Source organism: Sciurus carolinensis, chromosome 2 (genome assembly GCF_902686445.1).
Source record: "Sciurus carolinensis chromosome 2, mSciCar1.2, whole genome shotgun sequence".
NCBI lineage: Eukaryota > Metazoa > Chordata > Mammalia > Rodentia > Sciuridae > Sciurus > Sciurus carolinensis.
In genome coordinates, this window is record NC_062214.1 from 126168209 (window position 1) to 126182275 (window position 14067).

Here is a 14067-nt window from a genome sequence, read left to right on the forward strand (position 1 = left end):
GTTAATGCTCCACAAACAAACAAAATAGAGTCATAATTACTGAACTGCAAGAGGTGGGTGGAGATACAGTACTTAGAAAAGGAAGACACCAGGGAGCCAGGAGGCAGCAAGACAACACTAGGACAGAGAGTGACAGACGTCTTGACACCGAAAAGCACAGGAAGGCTTGGATATGAAGTTGCAGAAACAGGTAGAAAGCTTAAAAGGCAGCAAGACAGGGAAAACAAGTGCCATTTAACTAGCACCACGGGGGCAAGGGCAAAGGAAGGACCAAAAAATAGTCTGAGGAAGGACAGAATCTGCCCCTTCTGGCAAGGAGCCCCAGAATGTGTGCTGGGGCTGGCTGAAGTGGAGGAAAGGGGACCAGGGGCTCCTTCCAAGAACATCCAGCAAGACCATGACTCCCCTTGGTGCATCCCTGTCCTACCTAATGCCCACCAGGAGAGGAAAAGAAACACTACTGCTCCCTGGTGGTTACAGAGAGAACAGCATGGAAAAGAGGGGTACGCCAGATGGAGACCACACTGGCTTTCTCCTGTCCAATTCCTGTCCAAAAAACAAAGCAAAATCCACCTCTCCTTTCCTCCAAACCCAACTGCAGGGCAAAAGGTTTTGCAGCCAAGTCTATCAGAAGGCAGCACCACATTTGCTTAAAATTTGCATATGATGATTTCTACTTCATAGTCTTCCAAAGGTTTTGTGCTTTCCACTTTTTGACCAACTTTCCCCTACTCAGAGCCAGTTTGTAGGACTTTTTCTTTTTGCTTTCTTTTCTGAAATCTTGCCTAAAGCATTGCTGTCTCCACATTTACTTCACCCTTGCCTTACTCCCCTTTTTGTCTCAACTTGTTACTTTCAAGAGGAGGCTACCATGGAGAGAAAGGAAAGGGAAAGAAGACAGATGGAGTAAGTGTGTCCCTACCTAATGGGGCTTAATGGTATAAGCAACAAATAAACTAGTTGAGCTTTCTTTTTTGGTGGTAGTGGGGAATCAAATCCAGGGTCACATGCAAGCACTCTCCCACTGAGCTACATCTCCAGCCCCCAGTTTTATTTATTTATTTATTTGCAGTACTGGGGATTTAACCGAGGGTTGTTAACTCAACCTTTTTAAGTTTTTAAACATAGTCTAAGTTGCCCAGGCTGGTCTTGAACTTGGAATCCTCCTACTTTGTCTCCTTCTGCCTCAATCTCCAGAGTGGCTGGGATTACAGGCATGTGCCACCACACCTGCTCCTGAGCTTTCTTTTTCTTTTCTTTTTTTAAATTGTTGATGGGCCCTTGTTTTATTTATGTATGATGACTGAGAATCAAACCCAGTGTCTCACACATGCTAGGCAAGTGCTCTACCAATGAGCCCCAGCTCCAGCCCGTAAGTTTTATTTCTTAAGATAGTAGAGGAACATGGACGTTGGATGCATGCAGACCCAGGTTCCATCCTAGCTCTGCCACTAACTAGCTGTCAACTTTGGAAGTTATTTATTGAGCCTCAGTTACCTTATCTAGGAAAATGGAAATAATAATACCTTTCTTCCTCAGTTGTCAAGACAAGAATAGTTAACATGTGAAAAGTGCATATATTGGGCATTAGTGAAGAGAATTCTTTTCCTCTTCCCCTGGCTGGCTGGCTCCTCCCCTGGAGTGGGCAAGGTATTTGCACAAAGGCTGACAACCTTCCTGTTGCCCTCTTTCCCAGCCCTTTTTATTTTTTATTTTCAGAAGGGGTCTTGCTAAGTTGCTTGGGGCCTCACTAAGTTGCCAAGGCTGGTCTCCAACTTGAGAGCTTCCTGTTCAGCCTCCCAAGTCACTGGGATTACAGTGATGAACCAAACCATCCTCTGATCTCTTCCCTTTTCAACTGAGGGAAGAATGACAGGTGCACAGGATTTAAATCTAGTCTTCCCAGCAGCAGAATTTATGTTGTACCTGGAATTCTTAGATCCTGGGCTGAAAGATACCCATTATCCCAGAGCAAAGAGTGGAAGCTTTGACCAGGTTCATACTTGAACTGGGTGTAGCAGCAGCTAATGCCTAGATCAAAACTATCACGAGTTGGGTACAGTGGTCCATGCCTGTAATCCCAGCACCTTGGGAGGCTGAGGCAGGAGGATTGTAAGTTTAAAGCCAGCCTCAGCAACTTAAAATAAAAAATAAAAAGGGCTGGGGATGTAGCTTAGTGGTAGAGAGCCCCTGCGTTCAATCCCCAGTACAAAAACAAACAAAAAACTAATATGGCCTCTCCCTGATTTAAAACTATCATTTTTTGTCTTGAAATCTTACTTCTCTATTTAAAACAAAACAGTAATCCTACTTCTGCATTTTAATTCTCCTACTCCTCTTTTTTCCCCCACCCCTTATAAAGAATGCTTACTTTGTGTAAGATAGGTTTTGTCCAAAAGAGAGAAAGAATTTCAGTATGGTAGGAAATGAAATAGACAAGCAGGAGAAGTAGTATCAGAGAAGGTAAAGAAAGAGACAGTTATAGCAGATACCAGAAGGGAAGGAGAGATGGAGAGGTAGGGAAGTAAGTGGGGAGGGATGGAGCTGGATCTTGGTCTGCACATGTAAACACTGGATCTCTTCCAGGCCTTCCAGCTCAGGCGCCAGATTGGATGGTAGACTGTCCCCAGTGAGGGGGAGGCAGCAAGGAGGCTGTGTTACACTTTGCAAATGCATAAGGTGGGTATAAGGGAATCCAGTAAGATGTGAGAGAAGGGGAAGCTCAGAAGAAGAAGAAGAATACAGGGGTGGGTAGGGAGTAGACGGGTAGAAGGGAAGCAGTGGGTTGAAACCACACACAACCACATACATGTGCATGGATTTGTTGAGGTGTGCTGTAGCATCTGCTGCTGGTAGGGGTGGGTGTCCAGGAAAGGAATCTGCTGCCCACGCATCTACCTCTATGACTTGGTGTGTTAGATGTTTTAGGACAGCACTGTGGAGCTGCTGTGCTGCACAGACCTGTGTGATCTTACAGTAAATGCACTGGAGGGACTGCTGTTCTACATGCCTCAGGCTTAGACAACCACAAGAAGCCAGCTTGGAACCCTTCTTCTGCATGAGCACCACAGGAGGGAAGGGGTAGGGGCTTGTGCCCTTGAATTCAGACTCAATTCAGATCTGATCTTGGCGTAGGGGACCTCCTTAGAAGACTTTGATCTCCCTGAGCTTGGAAGGAATTGTAGGCAACTCTTCTATAATTATTTGGAATACTATTATACATGACTGTTTCTCTGGTTCTTTGATTCCATGTGAACCTGTGTGATGTAATGAATCCATTTAAATACTATTACAACAACTACTACAGGTTGAGTATCCCTGATCCAAAAACCCAAAACCCAAAATGTGAGACTAGGGGTGTAGCTCAGTGGTAGAGCCCTGGCCTAGCAAGTTCCAGGCCCTGTTTTTGATACCCAGCACTTCAAGGAAAGAAAAAAGTTTCAGATTTTGGATTTTTGTTTTTCAAGCAGTACTAGCAATCAGCCCCAGGGCTTCATGCATGCTACCACTGAACTATATCTCTAGCACTTCTAAAAATTTATTTTGAGACAGGGTCTCACTAAATTGCCCAGCCTGGTTTTAATTTTGTGATCCTTCTGCCTCAGTCTCCCAAGTAGCTGGGACTATAGATATATATCACGGTGCCTGGCCAAAATCTGCAACTTTTTTGGTACCGACATGATGCCAGTGTTACAAATAGAAAATTCCACATCTGTCTTCATGTGATGAGTTGTAGACAACACAGTTGCAACTGAAAATATGGTATAAAATTACTTTCAAGCCATGTGCTTAAGGTGTATATTAAATATAAATGAATTCATGTTGAGATTTGGGTCCCCTTCCAAAGATATCTCATTATATAATGTACAAATATTACAAAATTCAAAAACACCCAAATCCAAAACACTTTTGGTCTCAAGCATTTAGGATAAGGGATACTGAACCTCCAGTTATCATAACGAAATAATAGACAATACCTTTAAATGTTTACCGTGTACCATTGTGCTAAGGCCTTCACAAGCATTGCATTACTAATCCTCTATTATAATCTGATATAATACATAGTTATTCATTTTCAGGTTACAAACATGGAAAAGGACTAAGTGGTTACATGATTTTTAAGGTCTCCTAATTAGAAAGTAGAAGTGACTCAGAAGGCTAAAGCAGGAGGATCACAAGTTAGTGGTCAACCTTAGCAACTTAGTGAGGCCCTAAGCAACTTAGTGAGACCCCAAAATAAAAATTAAAAAGAAAAGGGCTGGCACTATAGCTCAGTGGTTAAATGTTCCTGGGTTCAATCCCCAGTACAAAAGAAAAGGAAAGTGAAATGAGACTGGAGCTCACATAGGTTGAATATAAGGCCTCTGATCGTGGGTTTATTTGTAAACTTCTGAACTCTGGCTGGTGTGCATTCTGAGTGAGATCTTTGAGTGTGTTACCCTGTCCTGTGTGTGTCACTTTGAGCATATATACTGTCATCCTTTCTCAGCTTGAATGTGCTGGGTGGGCCATCTCCCAGTTTCTTTGTTTCTTGGTATTAGATGGGTCAGAACAGGACTAGTGCTCTGTGCAACTCCAGGGGGCGCCATTCATGTTGCAGTCTATATAGGGTTACTGGCCTTTGGTTGGGCACGTGTTTGTGGGGAGAGAAAAAAGAGAGAAAGAGGCAGGAAGACCAGGTGGGGTTATTTGAATGATCAGTGCACTCCATATTAGCATATGAACTTCATCAAACAAGCAATGCAGTGTCATTTAAAGACAGACTTGGGCTAGAAGTGGTGGTGTAGGCCTAAAACCCCAGCTACTCAGGAGGCTGGGCAGGAGGATCACAAGTTAGAGGTCAGCCTCAGCAATATAGCAAGACCCCACAAAATAAAAAGGGGTGGGGATGTTGCTGAGTGGTAAAGGACCACTGTGTTCAAGTCCCAGTACTACAAAACACAACAAAACACAGCCTTGGGGCTGGAAAGGTAGCCCTGTTGTAAAACCCATGCATGGCACTGCATTTGGAGGTCCCTTGATTTAATTCCCAGCACCAAAACAAACCCCAAAATTCCAGTAGTTAGAGACAGACGTGGAATCAGATTTTACATATTCCTTAATATGTAAATGACCTTAGTTCATTAACCACATCCCTAGCCCCCGCCCTTACATTTTAATTTTTATTTTGGGACAGGATCTCCCTAAGTTGCTTAGGGCCTCACTAAATTGCTCAGGCTGGCCTCCAACTTGTGATCCTCCTGCCTCAGCCTCCCAAGCCACTAAAGCCTCAGTTCAGTTTCCCATAAAGTATGGGAAATAGAGTTGTGTTCGTTGAAACAACATTAGTAGGACTGGCACTTTGGATGTGATCAATAAATAAAAAATAATTATCCATCCACATGCCTTATTTCCTGAGTTGTATATTTATTGCTCTTTGTGTGTTGGGGATGCTGATGGCCTGGGTGTAGCTCTGTCCAAACATCTCTTTGGACTTAGTGAAGGTGCTTGCTCTAGCTAGCCCCTGCCCCCAGGGCTGGTTTCCCTCAGGCTTTCCAGTCACACCTGTGTGGGCTCTGCGCTTTCCATTCAGCATCTGGGTGTCCTATGCTGTGTGTTGCTGTATGCCTACATGTGCTTGGTGGCCGGCTGGCACGGGCGTGTTTGGGGTGGTGGTAATTACTGGGATGGCCCGGCCCTAATGAGTATGATCTCGTTACACTCTTGCCGCCTCTAATGGAGCTAACCTCATTTCACAGCCATTAGAGATGGAGATGAGGCCCCGCCCACGGGCCCCACCAGCTGCAGTTTTCACAGCCGGGCCGTGTTCTTCCCTCTGGCTCGCCCTTGCTCCATTCCAGCTCTCCTTCTCCCTCCAGGTTTCCCTGTTCCCCATTGTTCTTTCCCCTATCTTGTTTTTCTGCTTCTCTTTTTACCTTCTCTTTTCATGTCTCCCTTCTGTCTCCTCTCCACTCCATTCTTGGGTTCCTTTTCCCTCACTCAGGACCCTCCCCTTTCTCCCCCGACGGATTTGCCCTCCACATTTCCATTTCTCCATCCTCTTTTCCACCCCCCCCTTCACTGCTGCTGTCCCTCCCCTCCCCCACATTGCCCTGTCTGGCCAAAGGACAAATCTCAAGGGGAAACCAGCAAAGACAAACAAGGAGCAGTGACTTCATTATCATCATTAATTTGCCACTTCAGTTCCTCCCACAGGGGTCAAAGCCAGCACCGCTTGAACTCAGGACTATCAAGGAGGCTGAGGCATAAGCCTGACTGTTCAAGTCCATCTCACACAACCACTCCCTGTCACCGCCCTTGGCCATCTTCATATCCCTGTGGGGGGTCAGGCTCCCTGCTTTCTCACCAAGTTCTATCCTAGTCCTTACTGCCTCCTGCCCTTCTTCCTTTTCATTTAATTGTAGCCATCTCTTGGGCTCCCTCCCATCTCTAAGTTACACACCCCTCTTCTCCCTACTCCTCCCTGCCCAGTCCATTCTGAACCTTCCTCGTCCTTCCCTGCTCTTCTCTCTTCCTAACCTCCAGTGCACTTCTTTCCTTAAAGCACCAGGATGTATCTCTAGGTTTCTGGAAACTATGTAGCCTGAAGAAGGTGAAGCTATGAGGTGGAAGAAAGGCATCTGTGGTCCAAATAGGCCAGTGATACTAAACACAGGATGGAGACAACTGTGAAGGAAGCAGGAGACCCATGACTCCAGGGAGGGGTAGGGGGGGTGGCAGAAAAACCTAGACTGATATGCAAGGCCCAAGAAAATGGAATGGAAGACAGAGGCAAAGGGCTTGGGTTTTCCCCTGCCATAAAACAAGGACTGAAAAAAATCATGGATGGAAATGGCATCTACTTCATCAGTTCTTCCAGGGAAATGGTCCAACAATACAGTCCCACCCTCTTCCCTCCTTCAATGAGAAGCCAAATAACTGGCAACTGACTCTTGACCTTTAGCCCAATCCCAGCCCCAAAGGGAGAGGTGGAGGTACTTGGCTGTGATTGGAAGAGATACTGGGAAATGCCTACGCGTGAAGTAAAAATTTCCTGCCCCACCAACTTTGCACTTTAACATGTTACACAGGACCAGACCCTACATGCCATGCCCTCTTCTCTCTACAAAGGCTCCTGCACTCTCTGGGCCAATTGTACTCCTAAATGCACAAGTCACCATGTACACACCATTTCAGTGGATAGCACTGCTGTGAATTCCAGGGCCTGAACTTCAGCTTTGATATAATCCCATATTGCTGCCCAAACACAGGAAGGTTCTCACTCTCTCATTTAACTTTTGAGGGGGAAATGTTGAGGGGTGCTAAACTGTCTTGGTAGTCATTAGAAAAAATTATCTCCCTCCAGGTATATGCAGCCCCCACACCACTGGTATAGTCTGGCAACTGGAGCATGGGCAGATCTCAGCACCCTGAAAAATCACCTCCAAATCTTTCGCCCCTGCCTCACTGGCCTGGGGCAGAGGAGGCATGGGTAGGCAGTTAGTTCCCTGGGGCTTTCCCCAGAGAAGCAAGGGGCTCTGGGAAAATGGGTGGTGGGATGACTGAGCTGTATGAGGAGCCTGAAAAGAAAGATGGAAAAATCAATGAAATGAGTTTCTAACGGTGAGGTAAAGGACCGCCGTGTCGACAGCCTGTCGCCTGCTGCAAAATATGAGCTGCCCAAGTCTGTGGCACTGCTGACAGTGCATATAGCCACCACTGTTCTCTCTTCAGGCACCTGCCTCTAGCCCCTTCTGCTGCCCTGGCCTTTCTTATTATAGCCAGACTCTCCCTTTCCTACATTTCTTAATCTCTTCAGGGTCTTTCTTGGCTTTACTGAAGGAACAGGACAGGTGGGCTATAATCCCTGATGGGGTACACCTTTCTCTAAGGCTTTTGTGTATTTAGACCTCTTTGATTTTGCTCTGAGAGCTGTGGTGACCTCTATATCTTGCCTCCCCCTCTTCTAGATGCTTCTATATTCTTTCAACAATGGCAGTCAGATGTCAAGGTGATTTTTCACAGGGTTCTTCATACAATTCTGAGCTGCGGTAACCCCTCCCTCCTTCTGCCTTCTGGTTCAGGAGGTCAATGCTGACTTCTTGTAAACACCTAGGTTTACAGGTAGAACAGGTGTTTAGAAAGGGTCTGGTATTGATTTGTGAATTCTTTGTAACCATTGTGCATTTGTGTGTGTATGACTCATGTAATTATTTCATGATTGAGAATGGGGTGGAGATACTACATTCAATTCAAATTTGTCTAAGGAAAAAACTGAACCTTTTCTGGATACTGTCTTTTCTCTATCTTCTTCTACATCTTTGTCTTAGACTCCTAGGACTGTTTATTTTTTCCTCCCATTATCTCTATACAGAATGCCCAAGTCAGCTCTGGCTGCTTCCAAGTGTGTTTCTAACCCAGTCTCTCTTCTCTGCCTCATATTTCACTATTGCTGGTTAATATTCTTCCAGTTCTTCCTCCAGTTTCTGATTTCACAACTTGCCCATTTATGCAGACTCAGGTCTAGGAGTTAGGGTGAGAGTTTGGAGGGCAACTCTAAGTCCGTATGAACATTTACTGGTTAGATATTAAGACTGTTCTAAGTAACAGACGCAGCCCCTGCTCTGATGGCCATTGTATCTCCCACCTGATGCTTAGTCTCTCAGATTAAAGGAATCTTTCTTTCCTTCCTCTACAGCCAAATTCCACTGTGCTCTCTAGCATTTCAGAACCCTCCCTTTTCTCTATCCAGGCAGCAGTTTACACTCTACCACAGCTCTGATCCCCTCTCTTGTGCATTTCCAGCTTTAGCTTTCATTCCTAAACCCAAAACCAAATTCATCGACATTTTCAACGACTATCCACCCTTCCTCCATTTCCTTTCCTATTCTGGAACTGCCATTTCTAGTTCTCCTCCTTCTTAGCCTGTATTTCAGTCTCACCATCCTGACCTCAATGCCCCCTGTCCCCGGAGGTCCCTTGTCTTGTTTCCATAGGCACTAGGAAACCTTGGGCACTCACAGACAACAGTGGTTTGTGACAACTGTTGTTCTGCACTACAGACTGCTCCAGGGATGCAAGGTCAAAGTACCAGTGCCAGGAATCCTACAGATTTGCCTTGACCCAGGGCCCCAGCCCACACGTCATACAGCTCCCCAGCAAAGCACCAAATTGTTCCTGTATGGGTCTCAAGGTAACACCAGCTGCCTCTGACATCATGGAGGGAGGAACCCTGTAAGGTTGCCAAGGCAACACCAGCAATTTATGACATCAGAGGCTTGAGGTCTTTGGTTCTCAGGAGGCTAGGAGGATTCAAGTTCCCGTCAGTTGAAGTAAATAGGAATTCTACTTTCTCATCTTTTTGCTTGTATTCTCCTGGTTTGGGAATGAATGCAACGGCCTTTGGTAGGGTAGTGAGTGATGAGGGCAGTGGTAGGAATGCTCCTGAGGTTTTCTCTTCCTCTCTCTCCACTAGATCTCTCTGTTCTTTCAATCCCTCTCATAAGCATCTCTCTCTTTTGGGGCCCAATGGTATTTCTGCTAGCCTTTTTTTCCAAATCACCCCCTCCCCCGCAGCACACTGTTTGCATCCTTCATGCTGTGTCCTCCTTACACCAGAGGTATCTGTTTCCTTTGATACCTCATCCTCTCTTCCTTTCCCCCTACCAAGCTCTGTGCAGCTCTGATCTGCTTCTGCACTCCTGCCTTTGCCATCCGTTTACTTTCTTTGTACCATATATTCTTTTCCCACCTTTTCTTATTCATCAATTCCTCCCTCTCACCACTTTGCCATTGTATCCATTTCATATTGCTTTTTTGTTTATCTCCTTTTTAGGAATATTCTATCGTTCTTTTTCTTTCCTCTGTATAACTATTAACTATTTATTTCATTCTCTCAATTTTTCATTAATCACCCTTCAGTTCCTCTTCCCCCCATTCCACATAGATTTTCCTCACTTTGCACACCCCTCATGTCATACATTTTTCTACCCCATGTGTTTATCGCACCTAGCCTCCCCTTTCCTTCTACAATTCTGTTCACCTCTGAAATCTTCCATCATCTGCCCATATCTGCCTCCTCCTTTTACCCTCCAAAGCTCCTGAGTTCTGGAAAAACAATAATGGGCTTAAAACCAAGATAAACTCTACAGATCTTTTATCCACCTTTACCATTCTTTGGATTGAATGAACCTGGTCCCTTGCATAAGATAGCTTCTCCCATAATAATAAAAACTGCCTCATAAAAAATGGTGCTGAATCCAAATAAAATAATACTAGAGGCCCAGGAGGAAGATGAATTAGAAAGTGAAGAAAAAACCACTGGTATCTAGAATGAACTGAGGATGGAAGCTAACCAGGCAGGGTGGAGCTTAGAGTCCTAGAGAACGTCCCCTTATGAAATCAAAGTTGACAGTTAACTGACATAATGGCACTGATTGATGAAGGGGTTATATGCCCCTGGAAGCCCATTAAATTGATTTCTTGGCCTATTTATGTGCCTTCACAAACCATATCCCCCACCTCTCCCAGCCCCTTGCTGTGGTTTCTTCTGCTGCTGAGGTTAAATGCTGGGTAAGGGGATAAGGGATAAAAGAAACTGAATGACCAAGGAGAAAAGGTAGAAAGAAGGTAGATTATTGGAACAAAGATGGGGAATAAATAAGGGAGATGATGGTATACTAGGATAGAAAAAAAAGGAATGAAATAAAATGGGGAAATGAAAAAAATATACAATGGTAATGTGGGGGAAGGGAGGAAAATGAAGTCAGCAGGGAAGAGGTTTGTGGTGGAAAGCTCCTGGAAAGACAGATGATACACTGAAGACCAGAAGGTGAGGTCCTGATGGGGGAGGCAGGCACATGGCAAAGGAGACAGTCAACAATGCTAGGAAGTTCCAAAGCTTCCCTGGTGAAGGTGGAAGAAAAGGCTGTCCTGGCTATTCTGAAAGGGCACAAGAGTCTGGGGGAAGACTTATCTGCTCCATCCCCCTACTCTTCAGGCCCCTGACCAATGACTACCACAATTCTAGCTGACAAGCTAACTCCAAAGTAGTGTGAAAAGGCCACAGACATTGAGATGGACCCTGAAGGAGAGGGCATGGAGTCCTAGACGGCAGAACAGTCAGGCAGCCAAGGCGTGACACATAGTGACAGGGACACATATGGAGAAGATCACTCAGATGGGAAGGGTCACAGCAGAGACAGTGCCACACAGAACTGGAGACGGATGGAGTGGGGAGACAAGGTGAAGAATGGCAAAACCAAGAGGGAGGGACACATGGACAGAGATCAGCGGGACTACAGGCACAGCAGAAGCGTGGTCCAGTGCTCCAAAATGATAGGGCTACTCAGAGAGGGGTAGAAAAGAGCGGGTGGGGGTGGGGGGCGCAGGGCAGACACGCTTCACCTTCAATGGGGCAATGAGGCTTCCCCTCACACCTTTTCAAAAAGAAAGGGGGTTCAACTTCAGTCAAAAACGAAGACTGAGGGTGTCCACGTCCCCTCCCATCTCGCACCCTAGCGCGCTAACCCATCCATCAGCCCTCCCGCGGCGGTTCCTCCCTCATCCCGCAGCCGGCGGGGAGCCGCCGAGACCCAGGCCCCTCCAGGCTGACAGCTCCGAGTCCTCGCACTCACCCGGCCTCCCCTTCCCTCCGGGAACCCCGCTCCCCGTACAGCTCGGCGCGGTCCGTCTAGGCTGTTACCCTCCGTCTGTCCCGCCGGCCCCTGCCTCTCCCTTCCCGGTCTCCCTCCACCCCCTACATCTCTCTCTTCCCACAGACGCCCTCTCTCCCACACCCCTGCTCCCCTTCTCCCCGGGTTCTCTAGCTGTCTGTCCGTCCGTGTCCCCTCCCCCAGCCCCTTCCCATCCCTCTCCGTCCCTCCAGCGGCTGTCTCCGAGCGCCTCCTCTCCCCTCGTCTCCAGCTTCCAAAGAGCAAGGAAGGGAAGAAGAGTGAGAGGGAGAGGAGAAAAAAAAACCAACCCAGCAGCATCGGAAATCGATGCACTTACACCTCAGCTGGAAGCAGGGACGGGAGTCGAACCACGGCCGCCGAGCAGCGCGAGGCGGGGAGGGGAGGGGGCGGCTCTTGGAAGGGACTTCTCCGATGTGTTGATTCCTTTTTTTCCCCTCCTCCTCCTCCCTCCAGCGCTCGCTCCGGGGCGTCGGGGACGGAGATGGAAAAAATAAATAAATAAATTCACGGCGGTGAGGGAAGTGAAGGAAAATAATCAATGCTATTTGGCTGCGGCTGAAGTGTTTTCCCGGCTTCGTGAGGGGGTTTCCATTGATTCACCCTGGGCATTCGCTCGCTCCCTGCCTCCTCCTCCTCCTCGCCCTCCTCCTCCTCGCCCTCCTCCTCCTCCTCGCCCTCACTCCTTCGCCTCATTCACTGGCTGGAGCCGAGGCGTCCCACACAATGGAATAATCAATACCCAGGCGCCCGGGGCGGCCCCACTGAGCAGGTGCAGCGGCCCGCCCGCCGTGGCGCATGCCGGGAGTTGTAGTCTGTCGCTTCCGCCCTCGGGCCCGCAAGCGCAGTGTCTGCGCTCCTCCCTGGATGCTGGAACCCTGCCCCGGCCAGGGGCGTGCGCGATGAGGCCCGTCTGGCCACCCCGTCGCCTCCTTGACTCTGGCGCCAGGTCCACCCGGTGCCTGCAAGAGGGCATGTCCCTTTAAACTCTTCCCTGTGCCCTCCTCTTCCACAGAATACATGCATGTGTTTTGTTGTTTTGTTTAGATCATCTCTAAAACAAGGTCTGGCTTCTACCAGCTTGCCAGAGCTGCCTGAGCTTCCTTTTTTCACTCCCTTCTTCTTGCTTCCTTATCCCCCCTCCTTTCCGATTGAGAACCTTCTCTCAAAGCAAATCTCTGAGTTTCTGTCTCCTTCACGCGGTCACGTAGTCCTTTGAATTGGGGAGGGTAGGAGAGGTTCTGGTTCCTCTTCAGGTTAGCTGCTCATAAGCACACTGTTGTAGTAACGTGTATACTAGTGACAATAACATAAGATTTACTGAGTATATAATGACCGTTCCAATCACTTTTACATACATTAATTTATTTAATTCTCACAACTCTATAAGACAGATACTTTAGTTCCATTTTACAGGTGAGGAAAGTCATGGTACAATTAACCAGCCCATGGTTGCATGGCCAAAGAGCGACAGTAGCAGGGTTAAAACTCAGTAGTCTGTCTCCACAGCCCACATTAGCTGATAAAACCTACTTTTATTTTATTAAAAAAAAATTTTTTTTTTTAGTTGTAAATGGACCTTTATTTATTTATATGCAGTGCTGAGAATTGAACTCAGTGCCTCATGCATGCTAGGCAAGCGCTCTACCCCTCAGCCACAACCCCAGCCAAAGCCTACTTTTTTTTTTTTTTTTTTTCAGTACTGGGGATTGAACCCAGGACCTTGTGCTTGCCAGGCAAGCACTCTACCAACTGAGCTATATCCCCAGCCCCAAAGCCTACTTTTAAATAATAAAAACAAAGCCAAACAAAACCCCCTGAAATTCTGGGGGTGAGGGGGAAAGAAACTAATATTTTGGGTTTCTACCAAATGAGTTAGTTACTAAATCCTCATATAATTGTGAGGCAGTTCACATTTTACCAATAAAAGAGCGGAGTCTTAGGGAGGGTATAGTAGCCTGTCCAAGGCCAACCATCTAGCAAGTGAAACTGAGTCAACCCCAGGTCTTTCCATTCCATTAAGCTGCTGCTTCTGCCCCATTGGGTAGGACCTTAAACAGAAAACACTAGGACTTCTTCCTGGGTCAACAAAACTTCAGAAAAAAAAAAAAGCAAAGGATGAAGAAATGCAGGCCCTCCTTGTCCAGCGGTGCTTGACATAGGGTAGGGGGAAGGATACATTCAGGACATTCCAAGTTCAAGATGTCCTGTCTGTAAACCAGTGACCTCCACATAGTACTTCACTTCTGTTTCCAGACACATACTAGGAAGAGACAGTTGTGGAGAACCTGGCATTTCTCACCCATCACAGAAACAAGCCTAGGAGTTGACAATATCCTCACCCAGAGAGTGAGATACAAGGTTTTTTGATAATGATAGTCCTCAGAGGGCGTAA

At 46.8% G+C, this 14067-nt stretch overlaps 1 protein-coding gene and 1 long non-coding RNA gene across 3 annotated transcripts in view; one reads left to right on the forward strand and one right to left on the reverse strand.

Moving 5' to 3' along the window:
* LOC124976659 (uncharacterized) overlaps window positions 1-12219 on the forward strand; it is a 36066-nt gene extending 23847 nt beyond the window's left edge. For both annotated transcript variants that reach the window (XR_007107038.1, XR_007107037.1), the window contains 2 exons: window positions 2587-2679; window positions 2920-12219. This is a non-coding gene — a long non-coding RNA (uncharacterized LOC124976659). The remainder of the gene's footprint in view (window positions 1-2586; window positions 2680-2919) is intronic.
* Zfhx2 (zinc finger homeobox 2) overlaps window positions 1-12266 on the reverse strand; it is a 29755-nt gene extending 17489 nt beyond the window's left edge. The window contains 1 exon segment of the mRNA XM_047539424.1: window positions 11992-12266. The gene's annotated coding sequence lies outside the window, so the exon portion shown is untranslated.
* Window positions 12267-14067: the final 1801 nt, after the last annotated feature.